Source organism: Cygnus olor, chromosome 1 (genome assembly GCF_009769625.2).
Source record: "Cygnus olor isolate bCygOlo1 chromosome 1, bCygOlo1.pri.v2, whole genome shotgun sequence".
NCBI lineage: Eukaryota > Metazoa > Chordata > Aves > Anseriformes > Anatidae > Cygnus > Cygnus olor.
The window spans coordinates 49,825,365-49,838,526 of record NC_049169.1 but is presented as its reverse complement, the minus strand read 5'-3'; the positions used below and the strand labels follow the sequence as shown (position 1 = coordinate 49,838,526).

At 38.4% G+C, this 13,162-nt stretch overlaps 1 long non-coding RNA gene across 1 annotated transcript in view; it reads left to right on the top strand.

Annotated features, from left to right (window-relative positions):
* Nucleotides 1-837: 837 nt before the first annotated feature.
* Nucleotides 838-13,162, top strand: part of LOC121070503 — a 66,089-nt gene continuing 53,764 nt past the window's right edge. The window contains exon 1 of the long non-coding RNA XR_005820122.1: nucleotides 838-1,151. This is a non-coding gene — a long non-coding RNA (uncharacterized LOC121070503). The remainder of the gene's footprint in view (nucleotides 1,152-13,162) is intronic.

Genomic DNA, 13,162 nt, shown 5'->3' with positions numbered 1-13,162 from the left:
ATGACTAAGCCAGGTTCTAAACTAAGTTTTTCTGCCTTTTGTTCATTTTTTTACATCAAATACTGAATATTACATCCAGATTTTGGTAATGCAAGGCAGTACTTCAGCCAAATGGCCCCTATGAGTAAGGCAGAAACATTTTTTATTTTCTAGGGCAATTAATTAGACAACCACACTGTCACTCCCACACTTAAATTAATCTCCATATGTTCAGTTATCATAGGAAAAAATAAATTAAAGAAGAAGCTGAAGGAAAAGCTCATAACCACATCTTTGCAATATTTTTTCAGACACCTAAATTTCTGTCAGCATATTGGGAATTCATAGCCTCATTATTACATGCTTAACTAATCAGCACACATTATAATTTCCTCGCAAATAATGTCCTTGTTGCTTTTCATCATATATTTAAAATAGAGAAAAGAAAAGAAAAAAAAAAGTCTTGTTCAAAAGACTTCAGTATTTATATTGAATGTAGTTTATGGCACTTACTATTTACTGGTGAAATACTACTACCAGTTTAAACAGCCCTTCTCAAATAATTTGTTTTATGATACACTGTCTTGGATTAATTTCATTTCCTTGCTAATTAAAAAAAAAAAAATACCTTCTCAGTCATTTTTCTGAACTGCCTAAGTTCTTGTATGACTTATTGGGAACCCTTTTAGATTACTTTTCTTAAGTTAAGTGTCTTGTCTGATGAGTGGTCCCAGGTTGAAAAAATAGCAACTTGCAGACAGAGAAATGTGGAAATATATCTTTTCATAGCTGATGTATCTCTGGCCTGATACAGTTGTTTTCTGTTTAACATTCCAGTGCTTTAAGGCATTACAAATGTTCCCAGCCACCAGCTTCAGCCTTTGCCCCAGCATCTCAGTTGCAGGAGGTGCAGGCTGACGATGGACCTGGACATGCGAAGACTCCAATGCCCCAGCAGCAGTCCCCTCTTTTAGCCTGGTGAATGCCGGTTTTTTGGATGCTTACCACACAGTTCAGGCTGTGATAAGGATTATTATTTTTTTTTTTTCTCCTGACTTTTGGAAGGAGTATGACAAACGAATCCTTAACTTCTGTTTGCTGTGACTCTGTGCTGAGGCTGTTGAATCACACTAGTACCATTCTCTGCTCTACAGCACTTCAAGGCATAGCAGGTACGTGAAACCCATAGACTTAGGACGTTGTTAACCTGCGTGATTTTACAAGCTCAGTAAACAAAAACAGATAAAGGAGGAAAGGGTGCAAGCCTTTATGTAAAGGACTGCTTGATATACCCTATCTGTCTGTGCCCTCCCTGTCTTTAAGGCTTCACTTTTAATTTCTGCATTTTATTGAATCTCAGGATCTCATTGCTTACTTTGTTCAGAGCTTTCTTTCAGCCACTGCCCATGTGCCCTGCTCACTTTTTTTTTTTTTTTTTTTCCTGAGGTGGAAAGATGGAGTTTAATCAGATGTGTACAGAAGTAGAAAGCCTTTTTCCCTCCCTTTCTTCTCCTTCTCTACCTGCTTTTCTCCCTTCTGCCCATCCTCCTACACTTCCTACTTTCTTTTGCTTCTTCTGTCCTTCTCTGTCCATGGAACCACTGGGGAACTCAGTGAGATTCCTGAATTCATTGTAACTACATAACTAGAAATTATAAGAAATGTCCTTCAGTGTAAGGGCAAATAAAACAGGAGTTTAGTGAGAAAATTTCCATGGAAACAATAGTTTAGTGACAATGAAAAATATTTCTCACCACATTGTGCTAAAAATAACTTCACACATAATTTTACAAAATTGAACATTTTTTTATTGATAGCATGGGAGGCAAAACCATTGTATTTTTCATCTGGAGGATTATATGGTTCATTCTGAGTTTTGCATCCCTAATTCTTGAATAGGATACCTCTGTATTTGCAAACATGCTTTTTTAAACTATTCTGAAATTATATACTCTTATTGATATAGATACAGGGATTACAAAGCGAAGTAAGATATCTTGTGTGCTTGGTTTTTAGCCACTTCCCAAATTTTTCTATGTTGTTGCTATTTCACAGCCATACTAGCATCAATTCTCTGGGAAAAGAGCAAGCAGCTCTTGGATGTGCACATTCTTTACTTTTGCAGGAAAAGGGTGTCTTCTCCTACCTTTCCTACAACTTTGCAAGAAAGGTTGATTGGCAGTTTTCCTACAAGGTACAATAGAACAGCTAAATTGGATAAGCAGTGCTCCTTTGTGAGGACTGTCACTGCACCATATATGCTGCTTCCTCTATCCGCAGGCTTATGAAATTCCCTTTGGGATCCCCGTTTTATGTTAGTGTCTCCAATAGTCATATATGTCCTTGGGTTTTTGTTTGCTTGTTTTTGTGTGCATATCTGTGTGCATTGTTTTTGTTTGTTTGTTCATTTTTTTTCCCTGCCTTTGTTTTTCAAGTGCAAATATGTGAGCTCATATTTGTGATGATTTTGATATTTAGGTTTATGTAGTTGATTGATATTGTTGCTGTTAGAAGGTATATAATAAATACAAATCAGCTGCAGACTACAACTTCATTTTTGTGTGTAATGGTTGTATAGTCATAAATTGTTTTCCCATGGTGTTCTACTGTTTTTGTGAACTAAAATTTCAGTGGAATTATCTGGATAGGTTTGTTTGTTTAGCTGACTGCAATATCATAGTCAATATCATAGTCATAGAAGTAGGAGTTAGCTGATATGAAATGAAGTAGAACTGTACAGATTACTTGGTCAACAGATTTGTCCAGCAAGGTTTTGTGGTCATCTGATGGAGATTGTCTGACAGACGGACTGAAAGGTTTGGAACAGAAGGAGCTAAAGTAAATATGTACAATTTTTCATTTTTGACAGCTTAGTTAAGGGGAAATTGTCTACATGAGCTGCTTGAAGGAAGAGGAAATATTCCTATCTTCTTGCTGACTGCTGGACCCTCAGGGCTTTCAAGATGAATAGGCTTAGGAGTCCTGTATTTAGATCTGCTGCTTATAAAGCAACCTCTGGCTATCTCTGTTTCCTCCTTTGAGTAAATGAAACTGTATGCTTGAAAAGGTCATGCAGAAGTGCAGTTGCTCATACTTATTGTGTATTTCTTTCTGAGAAAGGGTATGTCTAAATTATGGTGGCGGATGGAACTGGTTCCTACATACACACAGCTGGACCGTAGGTTTGACTCTTAGGACAAATGTTAGATAGTTGGTCTATATTCTATCAGTAATTTGAGTAACGCTCGAACTGAAAAGTAGCACTTGGGTTCTGTCCAGATGATGGAGGTCTCAATGTGGAAGTTGGCAATGGCATCTCCTCATGATTACCTGACAGTGTGCAAGGCTGAGCGCTTTATTATTGGTTATGATGGTGAAAAATAATGGTTATGTTCTTGGTCTGTCTTCTCTGGCAAGGACATGTTCCTGTAAGTCTGCTTGTGAATCATTCCCAAGAAGAAATATATCAGCAGGTTAAGTGCCTTAAGAAATGTCTTACAAAACTTTAAGAAAATTGTCAGAATTCAAACATGCAAACACTTAAACATGAAAAATACCCATAGAGGTTTGGGGCCAATATGCCCATACTGCATAGCCTCCTCCAGTCACAGGAGGGTAAAGCAAATCTAATGCTCCTTTGAACATGAAATTCAGTAAAAAATCAATTGATATGTAAAATGGGACATACAATAACAAAATAACAACAGCTTTGTCACATTGTAAAAAAAAATCTAATGATAACTGTATGTTTCTTCAATGTTATATCCATCTGTGTAATACAACTTACTTTCAGATCAATGCTGGTTCAAGTTAAATATCTGTAACATACATACTTAATAGTGGGAAAGAAAAAGCCTAAAGCCTGGATCCAGAAGAAGAAAGTTGAGGAAGAACTCCCAAATGAAGGTTTGCCTGAGAGAACATATTGGAGGGGGAGGACATGCTCCTTATTTACAACTTTGAGGCAGAATGAACACAATAGCTGAGATCATTGAATAGGACAAGTATAGAAGTGCAAAGAAAATGAAACTTGACTTAAATGGATTTTCTAGGTTAGGTAAGGACAGCGTGAAGCTTTGTTTGCTGTTCTTCACAGGGTTTGGTGGCTGACAATATATGGGGCCAGGACCCATCCACCTCAACTGTGGAAAATGCCTCTGTTACAGGCCTATTCTTGCAGAGCATATTGGACTTAAAACTAGTCCTAATATTCAGGTCTTGTTATATGAACATGTTTTAATTAGGCATCTATGTCTTGATTATGTGACTGCATCACTCAAATTTTTTTTTGCTTAGGAGTTTTGTGACATTTTTCTTTCTCCAGCTGTGGCCAGCTGGAGAAAACCCACCCCAAACTCTGTGTTGCTGGAATAACCCCCTTTAACTATCAACCTGATGGTGAAATCTCTCACCTGGAAGATGGAACACATGAATCTGTTTTCCTTCTGTAGGGGTTTTCAACCAGCAACTTCCTGGTAAAAGTCTGGGGATAATCAATAGGATATTCTGGGTTGAATGAACTCTTGCAGTCTCTTCTGATGAAAAAAAGAAAAAAAAAAAAAAAAAAAGGTCATTTTGTGGAAGCATAGTGTTCACCTAGGTGAGAAAACATCCAAGATGCCATCAGCTTCAGTGAATACTTGAACATTCATTGTGACTCTTCTCTCAGGAGGTCGTCTTCTGCTTGGTCTATGTCAATTCTTTAACTCATCAGTTCTTCTCACAAAGAACATGAGATTTTCCTTGTTCCTTATTTCCCAGAAGTGGAACTGGCTTTCTTCTGTTCTTGTAAATAAGAGAGGATTTTTTTATTATTTATTTATTTATTTATAAGTATTCTACTATGTACTATTTGGGATGGGTTGGTTGTTTCAGTGCTGTTTATAAAAATAGGTTCTCAGTTGCTTAATTCAAAAGCAAAATGAAACTGAGAGACGATGCACTCTGATATAAAGGAAAGATCTGTTAACTCTTCTCCAGTTTGGTAGCAGATGTTTCTCGTGTGAGACAGGTCAAACATTTCTAGAGATCTAAGTCTCATCTGCACAGGATAATGCTGCAAACCTGTCCCACTACTGCTAACAGTTGGTTTGCTGGTCAGGTGCCATTCATTTAGAACCTTGAGGTAAACAAAGCAAGCAGCATCTTAAACATTGTTGTCTATGCAGGCCTAATCAACGCTGCTTAAAACATTAGAGGCCTTCTGTGCTGTGTTTATGCTATGGCTCCAAACTTTACTGATAGTAGGGGAGATGAGTCAGTCAAGATTTTAGGTATTGCCAGTGGTATACAGCCTTATATATATTTAAGACCGCTGCCAGAGTGCAGTGTGTCCACTCTGCTTCTCCTAGACTGGAGAAAAAAAAACTTCAAGGTGTATTTCATTGTACCTTACATGACATAAAAATGTATTTGAACATAGAATGATAAGGACAGAAAGCTTGATGAAGGCCGTTGGCTATTTTGGTGACACATTGACTGTCTATTTTGCTATGTTTGCTTTGTTTTTGTCTTGCCTTTACTGAATATTTCATATTTTTAAATACCTATGTATCTGTTGATGTTATTTTAAGTTTTAGTTTCCTGTAAATTATTTCCATGCATTTCTAACTATATTCTGCCATAGAATTATCAGAGTGTAGACATGACTAGACTTCATTTTTGCTTGTTGAGTGATATTCTTGGGGAAACTCCCAGTTCATTTCAACTGGCATTTCTCTTCAAGTTTCAGTATAACATTCCTAAAAATGGAGATTCAGTCTACAGAGAAATTATTTGTCACTGACCTTTTCTATTGCTATTCTGCCAAGTTCAAAGTACAGTAGACTTGTCTTTTTTCTTCCTTGTTTTTTTTTTTTTTTTTTTTAAATAATTTTCTTCAAGTTGTATTTGTTGCTAACTTCCCACCACCATATATGGTGTCATCGTTTCACTTATTCTATGTATTTTTGTCTTCTGACTAGATTTCGTGGAGTGATTGAAAACAGAAAAGTTCTAAGCATGCTTTGTGGGATCCTAAAGTAGTATTTAATTTCTGGCAACATATTGTAGGTATTTTCTCAGCTGTGTTGTAAAAATACTTAATATGGATAGGAGGAAGGAAGAAGAGAAAGAGGCAAATCTTGCTCTCCCTTACATGGTTGTAGAAGACAGACAAGGGTGTGGAGAGAACAAAAACCATCCCTTTTCCAGCTTGTGTGAAGGCTTTGGTAAGACCACAGGGTAGCTGTCAGTTTGCCCATCCTGGAACAGACTTACTGGAAAACAATGGAAAAGAAGTGGGGAAAAAAAGGTTGCTAGTAGGTCTGGATGAATGAATGGTGCACCTGTCAAAATTTGCACTGATTCACTTCCCTTCTTACCTTATTGCCATGATGGTGTAACCCAGGAAGTTACTGTGAGGAGTGCAGAATTCTTCCACAACAAACCCTCACAGCACCACAGAAGGCTGAAGCTAGAATAACTGTTTTGCTCTTCCGTGCTTTGCAAAATAAATAAATAGATAAATAAAATGAAACCCTGTTCAGCTATGGACAACATAAAACATGAAAAGAGTTCATGAAACGGAAAGCATGAACAAAAACTGAGTAACTTAGTAAAGGTGCAGTGAGGTAGTGGGTTTTAAATAAGAGCTTGAAAGCAAAGAAAGATGCTTGGCTGACAATGAGTGGGAAGATTCCAGACATAGGAAATGACATTAAAGAATGCAAAAGTTGAAAGAGGCAGAAAGAGTCAGAAAAAGGCAGAAAAAAAGAAAGAAGGAAGGAAGGAAGGAAGGAAGGAAGGAAGGAAGGAAGGAAGGAAGGAAGGAAGGAAGGAAGGAAAAGAAAACTCAGAGTGTAGAGACACAAAGGGTCACTTCAATTTTCTAGTTCTATTTGACCTTTTTTTGTCTCCATCTCTTCAGTTATCTAACTTATTAGAGGATTTCTCTTCTCTTTTGGAACTATGTAGCAAACATTAATTTTTTCATATATGTGTTTAAATTCAGTAGTCAGTGCCAATTTTATTCCTTTTTTTTCCCCTATTATGATAGTGGAAGAGAACTTAAAAACACTTTTTTTCCATGTGTTCATGAAGCCAAAATGAACAAGATTGAGATCTGAGACTTGCTACTCAGCACCTGAATAGCAACTCCCTTTTAGCTGGAAAAAAATACATTGATCTGAGACTTGGCTTGGCAGGTTTTACATTTTCATTAAATATTGATACTTAAACATCATCTTTGTTTACACTGCATGCTGCTTCCTCTAGGTTTTAAACAAGGTGGGATTTTTGCACATAGTGTTGAAGTCAGGAGTTCATAACAGCTTTAATACTTATTGATGTGTGATAAGAGTATATCTGTGTGTATGTGAACAATACACATATATTCAGATATTGTGAATGATGCTTAAAAGCCGTGGGTTTTGTGATATCAGATTTCTGACTCCAGTGATCTCAGTGAATGTTTTCAATTAAATCAGTTATAGTCTGATAAATAATCTGTGTAAGTATCATGTTAGGTCTGGTCAATGGACTAAGGTGTTAATAGTAAACATTAAGGATATCAACATTTGAAGCTCATTTAATCTGCCTTCTCATTCTGAATGTTTGCATTGAATTTGTTCTCTGGTGAAACATACTCTGGTGATTTAAATGAGAAAAATACTTGTGTGTGTAGTTCTTTAGGTCGATTTTCCTGTTTTCAGTAAATCAGTACCTTTTAATTTGTCTCAGGGTTTAGGAAGAGGCAGAAGGAACAACTTAAAGCTGCCTAGAGCTGAAATTTTGAAATACTGTGAACCTGAGCAAGACCTGCTTGCACGTTCACGTTCCCAAATCAGGGTCAGATCCTTCCTTGTGGTCATTACAACAGAGTGAGCGACACAAGGCTGCTGCTGGCTACTGCTGCCGCTTGGCTGGAAGCTCAGGGCTTGCACAATGGCACAACTGCCGGTCGGCTGGGTGGCTTGGAGCACTCCGGCAAGCAGGTCTTGCTGGAGGACAGCGGAAAGGGGAGGGGCTGCCTCCCTCTTACTTCCCCATCTCTTCTAATGAAATCACAAGAGAGAGAATTAAATCAGCACTTTTTCACTTCTCAGTGATATCGGTACCCTGCGAGTTCATGGGAATGGAAACTTCATGACACCCGCCAAGTCAGCGATTCAGCGGGCGGTGGACGCAGCGCAGACATAAAGCCTACGCTTTGCTCATCAGCCGAGGTTGAAGTGGTCCCAGCTGCCACGCGGAGGAGGGAGGGTGGGGGGTGGCACCAGACACATCTACTATGAAGGCAATGCCAGATGATACCAAAAAAGTATGATAGACACCATAGGGTGGCTCTGTCTTGCACCTTCCAGTAGCCACCTGCTCAGAACTCTTCTTGCTTCCACTCCTTGCCTAGCGTGATTTTGGCTCACTAAGCACCACCTGTAGCACTGGAGGGAGACACCTATTCTACATTATGGCCATATCGCATATAACCACCTCTTATCTATGAACGGTCCTGGCAGATATCATCTGCTTGCTAAAAGGAAGCTGTTTGAATCTGATTCAGTCTCATGTTACTGAGAATTATATAACCATAGCCTCTCTGCCATCCTCCTTTTCAGATGGCACTCAGATTGCTGAGGTGCTGGTCTGGCATCTGTGTGCTTCTGGGCTGGATTTGCAGCAGCACCCTTGCGCTGTTATTGGTGACCCTCAAAACAGATGTAAAATAAACTAGGAAAAAGGGGTTAGAAACAAAAGTGTGTCCAGGATAGAGAGATCTGAGCTAGAAATAGGCATTAAGCAAGCCCGATGAACTATTAGAATATTTTACCAAAGGAGATTGATTTTCTCTTTCATAGAGATACTAGAGTTCAGACAGAAGTTAGAGGCTTCAGGCAGAAACTAGCTGGATTGAAAACAATGGCCTAGATTATCACTGGAAATATATTTGTTTTGCAGGCAGAATCCATGCAATAATCTCCTTATAACTAGCTGCAAAGAATAGATAGGCATCAGAATAATTTAAAGAAAATAAACCTAAGTACAGATGCAAACTGGAAAAACAGCCCTGAAGTCAGTGGAGCTATTCTGATGTAAGTTGGCATCGGTTAGCAGTGAATCAGAAGCAAATCGTATATACTGTTTCCAAAGAAAAGAAGGCATATGGAATATTAGTGTATCAAACAAAGAGTAAAGGTGAGTTACTATCTCCAGCTCATTTTGTTTATCATGGTAATGACTGGCTATGGAGTGAGGCAATTATTTCATAATTTTCCATGAACGAGTTTTTCCATTGTGCCTTTTATGCCCATACATAAAAATCGAGGGTGTAACAAGGAGCTGTAAAACAGACTCTGCAGTGGCCCAGGGTTGCCAGGTTCAGCTGCCAGGTGGATGGGCGAGCCTCCCACTGTGCAAGGCTGAGCCTCGCCTGCACTGCCCTCACTCCTGGAGGCATACGGGGATGCCAAGCTGCCAGCGGGTTCCTCCAGCCTCTGAATCAAAGCACGTACTTTGGGATCCATCACCAGGGCCCCAGTCAGTTAATCAGTGCTAGGAGAAGCCCAGCGTTTGAAAGCCAATAGTGTCAGTAAACAGACCTGAGAAAATGAAGGGAAAGGAAGAGGTCAGGCTGAGTGAAGCCTTGGTTTTTTGTGCCAGGAAAAACGGGCAATAAATGAATTAACCTTCACAAGAGACACAGAAAACCGGGCATCCAGACAAAGAGGGAATTGATTGTTGGGTCAGTCTTTCCACTGGACTAAATAACTGATGCAGTTAATGCCCTGCAGAACACTACCATTATTTCCACTTGGTGTGTGTGTTTGAGGGGGAAAATGGAAAGACAGGATGAGACCTGAACTATCATACACTGAGCCAGCTATCTATTTTGTCCAACATCCTTTTGTGCCTACTTTGCTTGTTTGTTAGTCTTTCAGCACTTGGTTCATTAATTATGTCTTTTTGTTTATTTGTTTAACACTTCTGGGAGATATCTTGTGCCTGTTTCTTAAAATGAGCAGTTTCATGGTGAGCTAACCCTCTCTGACTGTCTGTAACATGCAGACTCAGCAGCTCAGCTTTTCTTCCTTTCATGCTTTCCTGAAATGTCTGACAGCAGCACTCGTACCTCTGCAATGACAGGGTAAGAATACTCCTGAAAATAGTGTTTCAGTATTGAAGAAGTTCTAGTTTCTCTTCAGCTGATTGGGGGAAAAAAAAAAAAAAAGAAAGACTCCCCCCCCACACACACACACACACCTTCCCCCCAGTATTAATGGTGAGTTAAAACATTTTTCTGTGTGTGCAGGTGAATTGTACCACCCTGACTGCAGTAAGGTATGGAAATTAATGTAGCAGCCCAACTGCTACTTTTCAGCAATAGGAAACTGGCTGATTAAACTGGATTTACACTGTCTCATATTGCCAAATTAAATAATGATAGGTTTGGTGAAAACAAATAAATCAGAGAATCTTTCAAATGCTGTAGCCAGCACACATTATTCCATGTTAGTCCTGGGGATCTAATATCTTATTAATTGCTTTTACACCGTAATTACACTGTAAGCCATGTATTGTGATGGCAAGGGGAATTCTGATTACTGTGTGCATTTCTGAAGAGATCATATCATTTTGTTGAGACATCAGAGGAAAGAGTGGTCAGAAAGAAGTGCTGGAGTCAAAAGAATGTGAAAACTATATTTATAGCAGTTACATTTCAATGGCATAAACTCTTTCTAATTGATCTGTACTGGGGGGAGCATTACTCTCTTCTCTGGCATGATTTACTTGTCATCTTAAAAGCTATGAAGAAAGCAATGAGACTAGATCTAATATAGATTAGTGAGTTTGAGTGGCCTCTTAAAGTCCAATATGCCTTTGTCTACAACAGTATACAATAAGTCATATTTAACCTAGGACAGTTTCTTGATTTTAATGAGATCTGTGATGTCTAACATCAGCCACAAATTCCACGAGTTATGGCCTTCACCAGGGCAGAATGGAGGAGGGGAGAGGAAACTGAGTTTCTATGTGGGAGGAACACTGTGAAAACAAGGCTGCATTGCATCCTGATAAGAAAAAAAAAATCAAGATACAGAGAACGCAGGAGTTTTAACAGCTTCTTTACTCTTGAGCTCTGGTGCTGGAGAAAATAGAGAAAACACACACTGACGGAGAATTCATTTTGCAGATGTGTGAACTCTTTTCTATAAAATGCTGTTTGATCAGTTTTGGCCACACCTTTCCTGTCTTCTAAAAAAAGCTAAAAATATAAATGAAGACTTGTGGTTAGAAACTGACAGCACTTACTTTGTTGTGTTGGTTACAGGCTGCAAGTATATAATATCTGTTAGGGCATATGGATTTATGTTATTATCAACTCAAATGTTTTGTGAGGTTGTTTCTATGTACAGCACCAGAAACTGTTGTATAGATCAACAGAGACATAAACAACCAATGTTTTAATGAATAACTGCTGATTTTGGTCAAAAAGGAGATTAAACTACTGGAATAATAACAAGTAGAGTTCTACATGCTGAAAGTGAGAATAACATTTACATCTTACTGTACTTTTATTGGAGAATTAATAGGATTTGGCCCTGCATTTTTAAGCTTTACAATTGCTTTACAATTGCAATCACAGAATGTAAACTGTATAGAATTGTCCCTGAATACTGTTAGTATCTGGGAGCTTATTTACCAGGAAGAGTCACTACATCTTTAGAGCATACTTGTACTTTTAGGCAGTAAGTATAATACAGCTGCTTACAAGCATTTCTCTACCTGAAAATAAAGACAACACCTTTAAATAACGGGGACAAGGAGCAATATAAGAAATAGAAATGTATCTTGAAATTTCTCTCTTAAAATGTAGTGTAGACTTAGATCTCTATACTAAGGCATGCATTCTTTAAAGCAGAATGAAATAAAATAAGTAATATAAGAGTATACCTGGATGACGTGGATGAGGTCCTCAAACTATGAGCAACCTAAGTTTTCTGGCACAAGTGCCTCACCATCTGTTTAGTGGTTAAGGCTGTATCTTGTAAGGAGGAATTTCAGCTCCCTCCATGGTGTATTACAGGAGTAAAAAGTAATGTAAAATTCAGAAAGTTTCCTGGAAACAGATGATATAACAATTCTTCAAACAATGTGCTGGTGATTTAGAAACAAATGGGGCAGGAGCTGGAATGGAAATGAGGAAACAGGACAAAATGTCACAGGCTGTTGTGGAAATCCTAATAGTATTCACAGATTGTTCTTATGCTCATTGAAGTCACTAACAACTTTGTTGGTTGTTCCCAGAAGGCTGAATAGCAGTGGTTTGGGTGTGTATGTACTGGGCTCGTCTCACAGAACTGTATTTCTACACTGGCTTTGATTTATGGGGGTTTGGCCTGGACAAAACCTCACTAGATCCTCAATATTTGCTTGCTAGCAGAGAAAACCCGATTGTCACGGCATCTTCAAGTGTACAGCTACTAGAGCAGGGATGAAGGCATCTAGTCAACCTGTCCGTGGGGAGAGTAATAATATGGCACTCTGCTAGAACTATCCTCTCATTCTTAATGGGGACCAGCACAGTAAACAGAGGATAGGACCTCTCTCTGACAGCCTAAAAAGCATATTTAAAAGCATATTTTTGCAACAGGGCCTTAACCGTGCAACTTTGCATAACACTCATTGACTGAAATAGAAATAGGTTGAATATAGAGGAGTTGTCATTTGAAAAAAAAAAAAAAAAAAGGCTTCTCGCAGAAATCTGCACTGCTTCTAGAGCTCTTGGAAAATAGTACAAGCAGCCCAATGAAAAAAATAACATCTTAAAATTATGTTAATTTTACAAAGTATCAATATGCTGTTAAAATGAGCTGTAAAAGATGGGCTAATGACAAAAAAGATATATTAGATGGCAGAATTAAAGCCAGGTGCTTGCTACATTAAGAACAATTGATATTTCATCATCATCTATACATTTATCAACATTTTGACTGAGATGGCATATAATTTGCTCCTGAAAGTATTCTGCAGTCCTTGAGTCTTCTGAAGCCATTAAAACCAATTAGCAACAAAAGTCTAGAGATCAAAGATAGGCTGCCAAATAGCTGGGCATAGACTTTCAAATCCATAGGTATAGTAATACCAGATAAAAATCTTAATGTGTCCCTGCAGTTGTATTCCATGGCAAGCATCAGGTCTGGCAATG